This window comes from Triticum urartu, chromosome 7A (genome assembly GCF_056163025.1).
Source record: "Triticum urartu cultivar PI428250 chromosome 7A, HENAU_Tu73, whole genome shotgun sequence".
Classification (NCBI taxonomy): domain Eukaryota; kingdom Viridiplantae; phylum Streptophyta; class Magnoliopsida; order Poales; family Poaceae; genus Triticum; species Triticum urartu.
Genome location: NC_141879.1, coordinates 307,206,846 through 307,220,955, shown reverse-complemented (window position 1 = coordinate 307,220,955; position 14,110 = coordinate 307,206,846). Strand labels below are relative to the sequence as shown.

Genomic DNA, 14,110 nt, shown 5'->3' with positions numbered 1-14,110 from the left:
TGCAACTAACAACGCTATAAGAGGGGCTGAGCAAAGCGGTAACATAGCCAAACAACGGTTTGCTAGGACAAGGTGGGTTAGAGGTTTGACATGGCAATATGGGAGGCATAATAAAGCATGTGGTAGGTATCACGGCATAGCAATAGAGCGAGCAACTAGCAAGCAAAGATAGAAGTGATTTCGAGGGTATGGTTGTGACGCCCCGAGTCCGTCGCGCTAGGTGTCTTCCAGTTATTCGTTGTTGTTGCCATGTCATTCGCTTGCGTGTTGCATCTTGTCATGTCATAATCTGCATTGCATCATCATGTTTTCAAAACTTGCATCGATCCCGGTCTCCTCGTTCTCTCATTTGTCCGTTCTGAGCCCAGACACACTTGCACGCGCCCGCGGCACGTCCGAAATATTATTTTATATGTGGCCGGAAAATGTTCTCGGAATGGGATGAAAGTTGGCATGCGGTGTTGTTATGTTGCTGGTAGACCGCTTGCCAAATTTCATCGCATTCGGAGTCCGTTTGACGCCCCAACGGTTAACTATAGCGGCAATATAGTCGGTCAAATCGTCAGACGTTTTCGGTCTCCGAAAACTGTTGCCGGACCGCTTTCTCTTCTATCCTCTCAGTCCAAGCCCGTCTACACAGCCCACCTAGTCCATCCACCTACCCCTCTTCGCGTCCGGAGCCGTCCAATGCGATTGCACGGTCTGAAAACTCTCTCTTCACAGTGCATCGAACCCCTCGCGCACGTCCGGAAGTTGTCCCGAACCCGACCCCGGGAGTCGTCACCATTGGATTTGGATCATCCCCAAACATCTACAAAACATCACCATTTTATTATTTGGACTCCTCTAACCTTTTATTCTCGATCGTCCGATTACGATCGGAGGGATCCGTTAGCCCCTAACCTAATCCACCAACGTATATAAGGAGGCAACCCTATTTTTTAGGCTACTTGTCCCATCCATCCTCCTGCCCGCCGCCACCCACTCACCATCTCCATCGGGATCCTCCCAGATCCCCATCGACCAACCACCGCTCCAGCTCGTTGTCAACACCGGACCAACCCCTAGCCAGCCAGAGTCCAATCCCGATTGGATCGAGGCCCTTCCTCCTCCCTCGCACACATGCCCTTTCTCTTCCTTTCTTCTTCTTCCCATGCCTCACATCTCTCTGTTACCTCTCGTTCTCCCTCCCGCAGGAGCCCATGGCGAACCTGACCGAGCCCCTCACATGGCGCCCTCGCGCCCGAGCTCTTCTTCAGCCCCGCGTCACCAGAGTCAAGCCACCGGCCGCCCGAGCCTCATCGCCATGAATCCGTCTGCTCCAAGAGCTCTGCCTCGCGCCGGAGTGACCCAGCCGAGCGCCTCCTCTGCTTTCCGCGTCGCCGAGTCCTGCTCCCCTCACCTCCGCCCAGGTTCCCTCTCCGCCAAGTCCTGCATCACCCGCTAGAGTCGCCCCGGTCGCCGCCTCGCCTTGCGCCTGGAGCCGCGGCGCCCGCTCGTCCTCAAGGTCGCCGGCGTTCGTCCCACCAATACCCCTCACCGGAGTTCCTTCACCATGCCGCTGCAAAGGAACGGCTACGCTGCCGCCGCCGTGATCTGACTCGTCGAATGGAACGACAAGACCCTGCACACACCCCTGCCATGTCGCCTTGGCCTCCTCTGCTTCCTGCATCGCCGGAGTCCATCGAGCTCTATCCGCCGTCGTGCCCTGCATCGCCTACAAGCCGCCCCGCGTCTCGCCTCCTCTATCTGCTTCCTCTACATCGAGCGAGGCCAGGAAACCGTGCCCGCGTTGACTTCTCGTCCTGAGGCTCCAGTCGGCCTCGTCCCGATCTTCCAGGCCCAGCATCGCCAGCTTCCCTCCAAGGCCCAGCGCCTGCACCAGCTGGGCCGAAGCCCATGGTGAGCTGCACCCCCAGCGCCTCCTTTTTTCTCTTTCTCTGTACTGTTTGGGCCAGCCAGTTTCGGCCCGTGATGGTTTTTTTTTCAGATCTGCGATTTTAGCAATTATCCAGAGAGCGCTAGTTTTACAGTTTGGTCCCTAAACTTCATGCATTTAATAACTTCTCAACCGTGCATCGGTTTAAAAAAATTTATATATGAAAAATGCTTAGTTTTTCATCTAGTTTCATAATATGCAACTTTCAACCATGTTTAAAATGTTTAAACTTCTTTTTGCATTAATTTGCTCTTATGCCATGGTAAAATGATTTATTTCATAACTATTTAACCATAGCTCGGTTTTAAATAAACTTTATATGTAAATGGGGTAGAAAATGCCTAGTTTAACATGGTGGTTTTACTTTGAATGCTTAACAACTCTAAAATATACTTCAGGGCAGAACAGTACTAAACCTAAAATATTGCACATGAGGTTTTTCCGGACTTGTTGTTTGTTGTTCTGGCCTCATTTAAACTTGCCTAGATAGGTAGTTTTCATTTTCTCCACCTCTTGCCATGATAATCAACATTTAATATTGTTGAGTACATAAACGGGAGAGAACTAAATAATTCATGTGGTGTTTCGTCAATCTCGTTGCATATTGAGCTCCACTTAATTTGTAGGTTTGCTTGTGCACTTTTCCATGCCATGCCATGTATCATTAAACCGGACATGCATCATACTTGGTTGTGCATCATGCCATGATTATGTGATGGTTGTTTACTATGTTGTTTGCTTCTTTGCAGGTTACTTCTCGCGTTAACTTCGGTTTTGTTCCGGAGTTGTGAGGATCCGTTCATCTACATCCGTTTGTCTTCTTCATGGACTCGTTCTTCCTCTTGCGGGGTCTCAGGCAAGATGACCATACCCTCAAAATCACTTCTATCTTTGCTTGCTAGTTGCTCGCTCTATTGCTATGCCGCGATACCTACCACTTGATATATCATGCCTCCCATATTGCCATGTCAAGCCTCTAACCCACCTTTCCAAACAAACCGTTGTTTGGCTATGTTACCGCTTTTGTCAGCCCCTCTTATAGCGTTGTTAGTTGCAGGTGAAGATGAAGTTTGTTCCATGTTTGGAACATGGATATTGTTGGGATATCACTATATATATTTTGTTTAATTAATGCATCTATATACTTGGTAAAGGGTGGAAGGCTCGGCCTTATGCCTGGTGTTTTGTTCCACTCTTGCCGCCCTAGTTTCCGTCATACCGGTGTTATGTTTCTTGATTTTTCGTTCCTTACACGGTTGGGTGTTATGGGGACCCCTTGACAGTTCGCTTTGAATAAAACTCCTCTAGCAAGGCCCAACCTTGGTTTTACCATTTGCCTCAGCACCACCTACCTTTCCCTTGGGAGTCGCGCTCCCGAGCATCATCTTTATTTTAACCCCCCCAGGCCAGTGCTTGTCTAAGTGTTGGTCCGAAACGGGCAGCCTGCGGGGCCACCTCGGGGCAACTCGAGGGTTGGTTTTACTCGTAGCTTGACCTATCCGGTGTGCCCTGAGAACGAGATATGTGCGACTCCTATCGGGATTTGTCGGCACATCGGGTGGCTTTGCTAGCCTTGTTTTACCATTGTCGAAATGTCTTGTAACCGGGATTCCGAGTTTGATCGGGTCTTCCTGGGAGAAGGAATATCCTTCATTGGCCGTGAGAGCTTGTGATGGGCTAAGCTGGGACACCCCTGCAGGATTTTGAACTTTCGAAAGTCATGCCCACGGTTATGGGCAGATGGGAATTTGTTAATATCCGGTTGTAGAGAACTTGACACTTGACTTAATTAAAATGCATCAACCACGTGTGTAGCTGTGATGGTCTCTTTCCGGCGGAGTCCGGGAAGTGAATACGGTTCTTGGGTTATGCTTGAACGTAAGTAGAGTCAGGATCACTTCTTGATCACTTCTAGTCCACGACCATTGCTTTGCTTCTCTTCTCGCTCTTATTTGCATAAGTTAGCCACCATATATGCTTAGTGCTTGCTATAGCTCCACCTCATTACCCCTTTCCTACCCATAAGCATAAATAGTCTTAATCTCGCGGGTGTGAGACTGTTGAGTCCTCGTGGCTCACAGATACTTCCAAATAGTTACAGGTGCCGATGATACCAGTGCAGGTGACGCAACCAAGCTCAGGTGGGAGCTCGATGAAGATCTTGATTGTTGTTTTGTTCCGTTTCCTTTTGATCGGTAGTGGAGCCCAGTCGGGGCGATCAGGGATCTAGCAATAGGGGTGGTCTTTCGTTATTTTGGTTCCGTAGTCGGACCTTGATTGTATTCTGGATGATGTAATGCTATATTTATGTATTGTGTGAAGTGGCGATTGTAAGCCAACTCTTTATCCCTTTCTTATTCAGTACATGGTATGTGTAAAGATTACCCCTCTTGCGACATGCCTACTATGTGGTTATGCCTCTAAGTCATGCTCCAACACGTGGGAGATATAGCCGCATCGTGGGTGTTACAAGTTGGTAATCAGAGCCTTCCCCGACTTAGGAGCCCCCTGCTTGATCGAATCGTTGGCGTTGTTGAGTCTAGAAAAATGTTTTGAGTCTTATAGGATTATATATACCGGAGAGTAGGATTCTTTTTACTCCTCAGTCCCTTCGTCGCTCTGGTGAGGCATCCTGGCGTAGAGTTTTGACTCTTCTCTTCTCAAATTTCACAAAAAAATAGGATCACGCGGGTATCTTGGAATCGTTCCGATGGTTTTGTGATGAGAACATTGTTCTTGGTGCCTCCTGACATTTCGGGGTTGTGGCAATGTCCCGGGGAGTTGAGCCCCGAGGTGTTGTCGTCACAATTTTATCGTTGCAGTTCTGGAATACCTGAGTTTCGCCGACATTGAAAATCTCCTTTATGCAGTTGTTGGTGAGATAACCTCGACGCCACCCAGTACTAGGGCGGGAGTTCGGGAGTATTGCCATAACTCGTATAACGGATGCTTTTCGAAGGTTGAGGTAAACGATTTCCGAAGGTTTCTTGGTTATGTGTTGAAGGATGGATACAGCTGGATGTAGGATTCGCTAGTTTTGGGTGAGATATTATGCTTCCCCTGTATCCCCAACACCTGATTGCATAACTAGAAAGTTTTAGGAGTTTATAAGTGGGAATTCAAGTAGCTCCTAGGATATCTTTCCGTCAGATGCATGATATGAGATTGGGGTTCGACGTCTAGTGGTCCACCCATCCATGGTTGGTTTTATAGTGGTCTCGTTGTGTCTTAAAGAGTCCTTGGCTATGCTGTCTCGGGGACGCTTCGTATGTCATGTGCACTGCCTTGTACATGATGGTGATGTACGATCGAGCCCGTGTGAGCCCCACCACGAAAACTTCGGACCAAATCTCTATCATATGTTTGTTCTGGCTTATTTTGCAAGCCAATCCTTTGTTTTTGTTTTTGTTTGTGGTATTTGAGTTGCTTCAATGTCAAGTGTTGATTCCATACCTTTCCTAAGCGGTGTTCTCATATTTCTATGGGAATACTAATCCTTCATGATAATCGAGATTGTCATGTCAATCCTTTTGAACCGGTGTGTTTCTCTTCAAGTGGATCCCATCATTCTCCCCATCCATAAGATCAATTATCAGTTCTTCTCAACGGTGTTGGTTTCATCCGTCCCAAGTTGTCTTTGTTTTCCCGCCCTCCCACCCTTTTCCTTCAAGGAATCAGATGTCTTAATCAAGTATCATGTTATTGATGGGAAGCCTCTTCATTCTTTTCCGTCAATGCTCTTATCCGGTGATTCTCATGAAGATTCTAACGGAGTTTCAAGTTATAATCCTTCGTTCTATTTTCTTTCTCGGTGGATTCAATTCAAGCTTTGTCGATCATATCTTTTCCTCGGTTCAAATGCTTTTCCCATGCTGTTGCACCTCTTAATCTTTCACTTCTCGCTATTCAATTGTTCTGGAGTGCTGAAGATATCCCAGAAGATTCACGTTTCCATTCTCGAGTTGTTCAAATTATTTTGAGGTTGTTATCTCATTCAAGCCATTTAATTCAACCAGTGCAATCTCCCTTTCTAGTAATCGTTGAACGGTGTTTTCCTTTGAGTGGGCCCTAACTCACAGGTCTTTTCCCAGGATCTTACCTGACTCTTCTAATTTTCCCGGAGCTATCCTAAATTCTTTTCGAAGTTTGACGTAAGAATGGATCATCATCAGTCAAATGTCTTTCCCCAAGATCTTTCAAATTCCTTTTCATCGTTGGTTCAACCTTTCTAATTTTCATCCTGGAGTATCTCAACAATTCATGGTGGTCTTTCTCATCGTCTTTCTCTGTATTTGAAGACCGAAGAAGAGTTTTCCTCCAAATCTTATCCATTCCTTCAAAGATTTGTGATTCTTGCTTGATGCCATCCTCACAATGATTTTCGATTGTGGGAATTCTTTTCACCCATCCGAAGCAATTCAAGATTCTTTTCAGTTTGATTCTCCGAAGGTCATCATATCAGAATTATTCATTTCCAGCTTTCATCTCTCATCCTCCAAATCATACCGTTGCATCATTCAAATATCCTCTAATCAGTTCATGTTCTTTGCATTCTCATGTATCTGAATCCTAGCAAGTATCTTCATTCGTTTTCCAATTCTTCCCGGTGGTTCTTTATCTTTTCTTCGTTCATTTTCAATTCTTACGGTGGTTCGGTTCGAGATTTCTCTTCCTTCATTATCATATCAATTCATTCATTCTTTCCAATCCTACCGGTGGTTCGTTGAAGTCCTCTTCGAGTTGGCGCTATATCTATATTAATCCTTTCTACGAGAATAAGTAGTACGCAAAAATCCGTGCTTGTCATCAATTTAATTGGTGAAGGGTAAGCATAATGTAATTCTTATTCTTGTTTCTTCGAGTAAATTCAATTCCTTATTCCGGAGGTTCATCAAAATTCTTGATTTCTTTTGTTCATCTTTCTTTTCCGGAGTTCCAAGTTTTTCCGCTTTTTTCTCCTCGCGAAGCTTCTTCTAAATCATCGCAAGGCTTCACCTTATGTTCTCAACTTCTCTTTCTTTTATCATCATTTTGTTACCAGAGTTCTTTCATGGAGGCTCTACATGGTGGTTCATCAAGGATTCCTTTCCATTCTTCAATTGTTCTTCAAGATTTCTCTTGGAGCTAAGATCTGCCAAGCTATATACTCAAAATTAAACGTGGTGCAAAACACATGTTTTGTTTTGAGGAGTTCAAGCATTCTTCATCTTGCATTCCGAGGTGCAATTCTTTCATATCTCATCTTTTGAGGTGGTGTTATGTCATTGTTGACAATTTCCCTTTGTGTTTCATGATTCACAAGTTGTCCGGAATGACATATTTTAAACCCATCATTTTCAATTCGTTCTTGAGATCCTTTGCAACCAATCAATCTCTTCATTGGAGTTATCTTGGGTTATATTTCACCTAAAGCTTTCCCTAAGGGTTGCTGCTATTTAGGGTGCTTATAAATGACCCAAGTTCTTCATTTATCCTCCCGGTGAGATAAGCTTCTCGTCTTCTTGTTCATATCAATCCAATCTATTGTTCTCATTAGTGGCAAAATTTCACCTCAAGATTTCGAGATGTTTTCCATAAGCCCACAACAAGCTTACTCTTTTCATTGTTGGTTTTCCAACAACTCCGTTCAACCTTTTCTTCGTAAGCATGCTCTTTCAATTTTATTTGTGAGAGTTGTCATTCATCTTCTCTATTCTTTTTCTTTCCAACCATCTAGTTTTCCATTCATTCGTTCCGGAGGCATGGTGACGTTGCTCTTTTCGTCCCATCATTTCGTTTTGTCAGGACCATGTTCTTTCCTTTGCTTATCCATTCATTCCGGAGTGTCGTGTCCTTCATTCAAGTTCTCTCATCTTATCAAGTTTTGCCTCCCTTCTCAACTGGAGTGCTGTGTGAAATCTTTCTTACCCCTTGTGCCATTTTTTGCAATAGTTCCGGAGGCAATGTGTCATTGTTTTCGTCAAGTATCATCCCATCTCCTCAAATTCATGTTCAATTCCTTCCATTTACAGTTGGAGTGCTAGCCAAATTATATCATTCTAATTCCTTCTCTACCTTGTTTAACCGGAGTGTTGTGTCTATCATTCCTCTTCTAACCGGAGTCTCATCCAAGTGCTTTCTTTTGCCAAGTTCATATGCTTTACCTTCTTTTTTTCCATCCGGAGTGTTGTTGGAATTGATCCTTATCATTCCTTGTACATCTTGTTTCATCCGGAGTGCTTGCATGTACTTCTTGTCCATTGCAACCCTTTTCTTATGTCTTTCAACCTACAAGGTTCTAGTAATGTTCCTTGTTCCTCTTTTCCTAACGGAGTGTTTTCAACTTTGTTCGTCTTCGTTGTATTCTTTCTTTCAATTTGTTCAACCTCTCAAGGTTCGTGGTTTCACTCGTTTGTCCAAGAAGCAACTTTGTTTTACCTCTTCATCTTTCGCTTCTCTCCGGTTCCATTCTAGATCTCGGGACGAGATCCTCTCGTAGTGGTGGAGTGTTGTGACGCCCCGAGTCCATCGCGCCAGGTGTCTTCCAGTTATTCGTTGTTGTTGCCATGTCATTCGCTTGCGTGTTGCATCTTGTCATGTCATAATGTGCATTGCATCATCATGTTTTCAAAACTTGCATCCGTCCCGGTCTCCTCGTTCTCTCTGTTGTCCGTTCTGAGCCCAGACACACTTGCCCGCGCCCGCGGCATGTCCGAAATATTATTTTATATATGGCTGGAAAATGTTCTCGGAATGAGATGAAAGTTGGCATGCGGTGTTGTTATGTTGCCGGTAGACCGCTTGCCAAATTTCATCGCATTCGGAGTCCGTTTGACGCCCCAACGGTTAGCTATAGCGGCAATATAGTCGGTCAAATCGTCGGACGTTTTCGGTCTCCGAAAACTGTTGCCGGACCGCTTTCTCTTCTCTCCTCTCAGTCCAAGCCCGTCTACACAGCCCACCTAGTCCATCCACCTACCCCTCTTCACGTCCGGAGCCGTCCGATGCGATTGCACGGTCTGAAAACCCTCCCTTCACAGTGCATCGAACCCCTCGCGCGCGTCCGGAAGTTGTCCCGAACCCGACCCGGGGAGTCGTCACCGTTGGATTCGGATCATCCCCAAACATCTACAAAACATCACCGTTTTCTTATTTGGACTCCTATAACCTTTTATTCTCGGTCGTCCGATTACGATCGGAGGGATCCGTTAGCCCCTAACCTAATCCACCAGTGTATATAAGGAGGCAACCCTAGTTTTTAGGCTACTTGTCCCATCCATCCTCCTGCTTGCCGCCACCCACTCACCATCTCCATCGGAATCCTCCCAGATCCCCATCGACCAACCACCGCTCCAACTCGTTGTCAACACCGGACCAACCCGCAGCCAGCCAGAGTCCAATCCCGATTGGACCGCGGCCCTTCCTCCTCCCTTGCGCCCATGCCCTTTCTCTTCTTTTCTTCTTCTACCCGTGCCTCACATCTCTCTGTTACCTCTCGTTCTCCCTCCCTCAGGAGCCCATGGCGAACCTGACCGAGCCCCTCACATGGCGCCCTCGCGCACGAGCTCTTCTTCAGCCCCGCGTCACCGGAGTCAAGCCACCGGCCGCCCGAGCCTCGTCGCCATGGATCTGTCTGCTCCAAGAGCTCTACCTCGCGCCGGAGTGACCCAGCCGAGCGCCTCCTCTGCTTCCCGCGTCGCCGAGTCCTGCTCCCCTCGCCTCCGCCCGGGTTCCCTCTTCGCCAAGTCCCGCATCGCCCGCCGGAGTCGCCCCGGTCGCCGCCTCGCCTTGCGCCTGGAGCTGCGGCGCCCGCTCGTCCTCAAGGTCGCTGGCGTTCGTCCCGCCAAGTCCCCTCACCGGAGTTCCTTCTCCACGCCGCTGCGAAGGAACGGCTACGCTGCCGCCGCCATGAGCTGACTCGTCGAATGGAACGACAAGACCAAGCACGCGCCCCTGCCATGTCGCCTTGGCCTCCTCTGCTTCCCGCGTCAACGGAGTCCATCGAGCTCTATCCGCCGCCGCGCCCTGCATCGCCTGCAAGCCGCCCCGCGTCTCGCCTCCTCTATCTGCTTCCTCTGCATCGAGCGAGGCCAGGAAACCGCGCCCGCGTTGACTTCTCGTCCTGAGGCTCTAGTCGGCCTCGTCCCGATCTTCCAGGCCCAGCATCGACAGCTTCCCTCCAAGGCCCAGCGCCTGCACCAGCTGGGCCAAAGCCCATGGTGAGTTGCACCCCCAACGCCTCCTTTTTTTCTCTTTCTCTGTACTGTTTGGGCCAGCCAGTTTTGGCTCGTGATGGTTTTTTTCAGATCTGCGATTTTAGCAATTATCCAGAGAGCGCCAGTTTTACAGTTTGGTCCTGAACTTCATGCATTTAATAACTTCTCAACCATGCATCGGTTTAAAATAATTTATATATGCAAAATGCTTAGTTTTTCATCTAGTTTCATAATATGCAACTTTCAACCATGTTTAAAATGTTTAAACTCCTGTTTGCATTAATTTGCTCTTATGCCATGGTAAAATGATTTATTTCATAACTATTTAACCGTAGCTCGGTTTTCAATAAACTTTATATGTAAATGGGGTAGAAAAATGCCTAGTTTAACATGGTGGTTTTACTTTGCATGCTTAACAAATCTAAAATATGCTTTAGTGCAAAACAGTACCAAACCTAAATTATTGCACATGAGGTTTTTCCGGACTTGTTGTTTGTTGTTCCGGCCTCATTTAAACTTGCCTAGATAGGTAGTTTTCATTTGCTCCACCTCTTGCCATGATAATCAACATTTAATATTGTTGAGTACATAAATGAGAGAGAACTAAATAAGTCATGTGGTGTTTCGTCAATATGCAACTCGTTGCATATTGAGCTCCACTTAATTTGTAGGTTTGCTTGTGCAATTTTCCATGCCATGCCATGTATCATTAAACCGGACATGCATCATACTTGGTTGTGCATCATGCCATGATTATGTGATGGTTGTTTACTATGTTGTTTGCTTCTTTCCGGGTTACTTCTCGCGTTAGCTTCGGTTTCGTTCCGGAGTTGTGAGGATCCGTTCATCTACGTCTGTTTGTCTTCTTCATGGACTCGTTCTTCTTCCTTGCGGTATCTCAGGCAAGATGACCATACCCTCGAAATCACTTCTATCTTTGCTTGCTAGTTGCTCGTTCTATTATTATGCCGCGATACCTACCACTTGCTATATCATGCCTCCCATATTGCCATGTCAAGCCTCTAACCCACCTTTCCTAGCAAACCATTGTTTGGCTATGTTACCGCTTTTGCTCAGCCCCTCTTATAGTGTTGTTAGTTGCAGGTGAAGATAAAGTTTGTTCCATGTTTGGAACATGGATATTGCTGGGATATCACTATATATATTTTGTTTAATTAATGCATCTATATACTTGGTAAAGGGTGGAAGGCTCGGCCTTATGCCTGGTGTTTTGTTCCACTCTTGCCGCCCTAGTTTCCATCGCACCGGTGTTATGTTCCTTGATTTTGCGTTCCTTACACGGTTGGGTGTTGTGGGGACCCCTTGACAATTCGCTTTGAATAAAACTCCTCCAGCAAGGCCCAAGCTTGGTTTTACCATTTGCCTCACCACCACCTACTTTTCCCTTGGGAGTCATGCTCCCGAGGGTCATATTTATTTTAACCCCCCCCCCCCGGGGCCAGTGCTTGTCTAAGTGTTGGTCCGAAACGGGCAGCCTGCGGGGCCACCTCGGGGCAACTCGAGGGTTGGTTTTACTCGTAACTTGACCTATCTGGTGTGCCCTGAGAACAAGATACTTGCGACTCCTATCGGGATTTGTTGGCACATCGGGCGGCTTTGCTGGTCTTTTTTTACCATTGTCGAAATGTCTTTTAACCGGGATTCCGAGTCTGATCGGGTCTTCCTGGGAGAAGGAATATCCTTCGTTGACCGTGCGAGCTTGTGATGGGCTAAGTTGGGACACCCCTGCAGGGTTTTGAACTTTCGAAATTTGTTCCCGCGGTTATGGGCAGATGGGAATTTGTTAATATCTGGTTGTAGAGAACTTGACACTTGACTTACTTAAAATGCATCATCCGCGTGTGTAGCCGTGATGGTCTCTTTCCGGCAGAGTCCGGGAATTGAACACCGTTCTTGGGTTATGCTTGAACATAAGTAGAGTCAGGATCATTTCTTGATCACTTCTAGTCCACGACCGTTGCTTTGCTTCTCTTCTCGCTCTTATTTGCGTAAGTTAGCCACCATATATGCTTAGTGCTTTCTTCAGCTCCACCTCATTACCCCTTTCCTACCCATAAGCTTAAATAGTCTTGATCTTGCGGGTGTGAGATTGCTGAGTCCTCGTGGCTCACAGATACTTCCAAACAGTTGCAGGTGCCGATGATACCAGTGCAGGTGACGCAACTGAGCTCAGGTGGGAACTCGATGAAGATCTTTATCGTTGTTTTGTTTTGTTTCCTTTTGATCAGTAGTGGATCCCAGTCGGGGCGATCGGGGATCTAGCAATAGGGGTGGTCTTTCTTTATTTTGGTTCCGTAGTTGGACCTTGATTGTATTCTAGATGATGTAATGCTATATTTATGTATTGTGTGAAGTGGCGATTGTAAACCAACTCTTTATCCCTTTCTTATTCAGTACATGGGATGTGTAAAGATTACCCCTCTTGCGACATGCCTACTATGCGGTTATGCCTCTAAGTCGTGCTCCGACACGTGGGAGATATAGCCGCATCGTGGGTGTTACAATGGTCATCTTGCCTGCAAAGTTCTCCGAGTTGACGAAAGCTTGATCCTCGTAAGCATACTCAATGGGTTCCTCGAACACGTACTCGTCTCCCGTCTCTTCCCAAAGCAAGAACACAAGCAAAAGGACCAACAATCAATCACGGTGCAATGCGCAAGCAACAAGATGCAAAACATGCCATGATATGCGGGATGTGATATGCAATGCATATGCGTGCTCCGGAAGGAAAAGATTGAACCAGGCCTCAACTTGGCAAACCAAGAGTGCCGCTGGACAGAAGAGTTGATTTCGGTCGAAATTGATATAAAGATCGCCGGAAACGGATGCACGGTTTGCAAATGGCAAGCAAAACAAGAATGGCACAATTCTGCGATAAATAGCACAATGCATCTAGAATGCAACAAGAAACTAAGCTACTGCACCCCAACATAGCAACAAAGCACACGGCAGTGATCTCTTGACAAAAGATGAACACTGAGCTACGGCTAAATCACACAAGAGCAGGCTCAAACAAGCATGGCAAAAGTGCAAAAGATACCAGCATTACAGACTTAGTGAAAATACTAACATGTCAGGAATTAATATCAGGAAGCAATGTTTAGAGCAAGATAACAACATGCTACAGGAAAAGAACATAGCAAACAAAGGCATGGCATGAATCTACTCAAAGAATATAACAAAAGTCCCTTACTGACCATAAGCCAAAAAGGATCAGAATATATGATGGCACCCATGTAAACATAGCAAGTTTTGTTAACAGATTCAGACTTCGCAGAAAATTGGACATGGCATAAACAGAATTATGAAGGCATGTTTGTGAGCTCGATGCACTCAACACAAGGCATTGCATGACAAACTAAACATACTACCAGCAAGAAGACATGATCAAGAAGCTAACCATGGCAAGAACAATCTCATAGCATGCATGGATCAACTACAACAACCTTGGCAAAATTGATTAACACGTAAACAATCTGCCAGGAACATTTTGTAGCAAAAGTAGAGCAAGATTGAGTCATACTAGGGCACTCCATAAATGCAAACAGGGACATGGATGGATAGAGAATAACCATATGTCCAAATCATCCTTACTGAACATACTCAAAAGAAGCATGGATCTCTCTGTAGCAACATGAATACATGGCATAAAAATAACGGCAGAGCAAAGAATTAGTGAAATTCTAAGTCCCTAAAATCAGCAATATCACGAGAGCTACTTTGCATGCTTGTGCTAGTCACCACATTAATCACAAAAATACATGGCATACACTCCTGTAAATATGGCATGGCATAGCCCAAAACACATGTTGGGCTCAAGCCCATATGCAGCACACAATAATCATGGCAAAAATGACATGCTCAAGATCTGCTAAGAATTGGCACCTAACATTTTATAGCAGTCTTGCATCAACTATTAGGGCATCAAGATGGACTCAAACAAGCATGGCACAAT

At 46.1% G+C, this 14,110-nt stretch overlaps 1 long non-coding RNA gene across 1 annotated transcript; it reads left to right on the top strand.

Annotated features, from left to right (window-relative positions):
* Positions 1-971: 971 nt before the first annotated feature.
* Positions 972-12,571, top strand: LOC147959408 (uncharacterized). The gene is made up of 2 exons (XR_015610524.1): positions 972-1,902; positions 2,689-12,571. It is a non-coding gene; the product is annotated as an uncharacterized LOC147959408 (long non-coding RNA).
* The last annotated feature ends 1,539 nt before the right edge of the window (positions 12,572-14,110 follow it).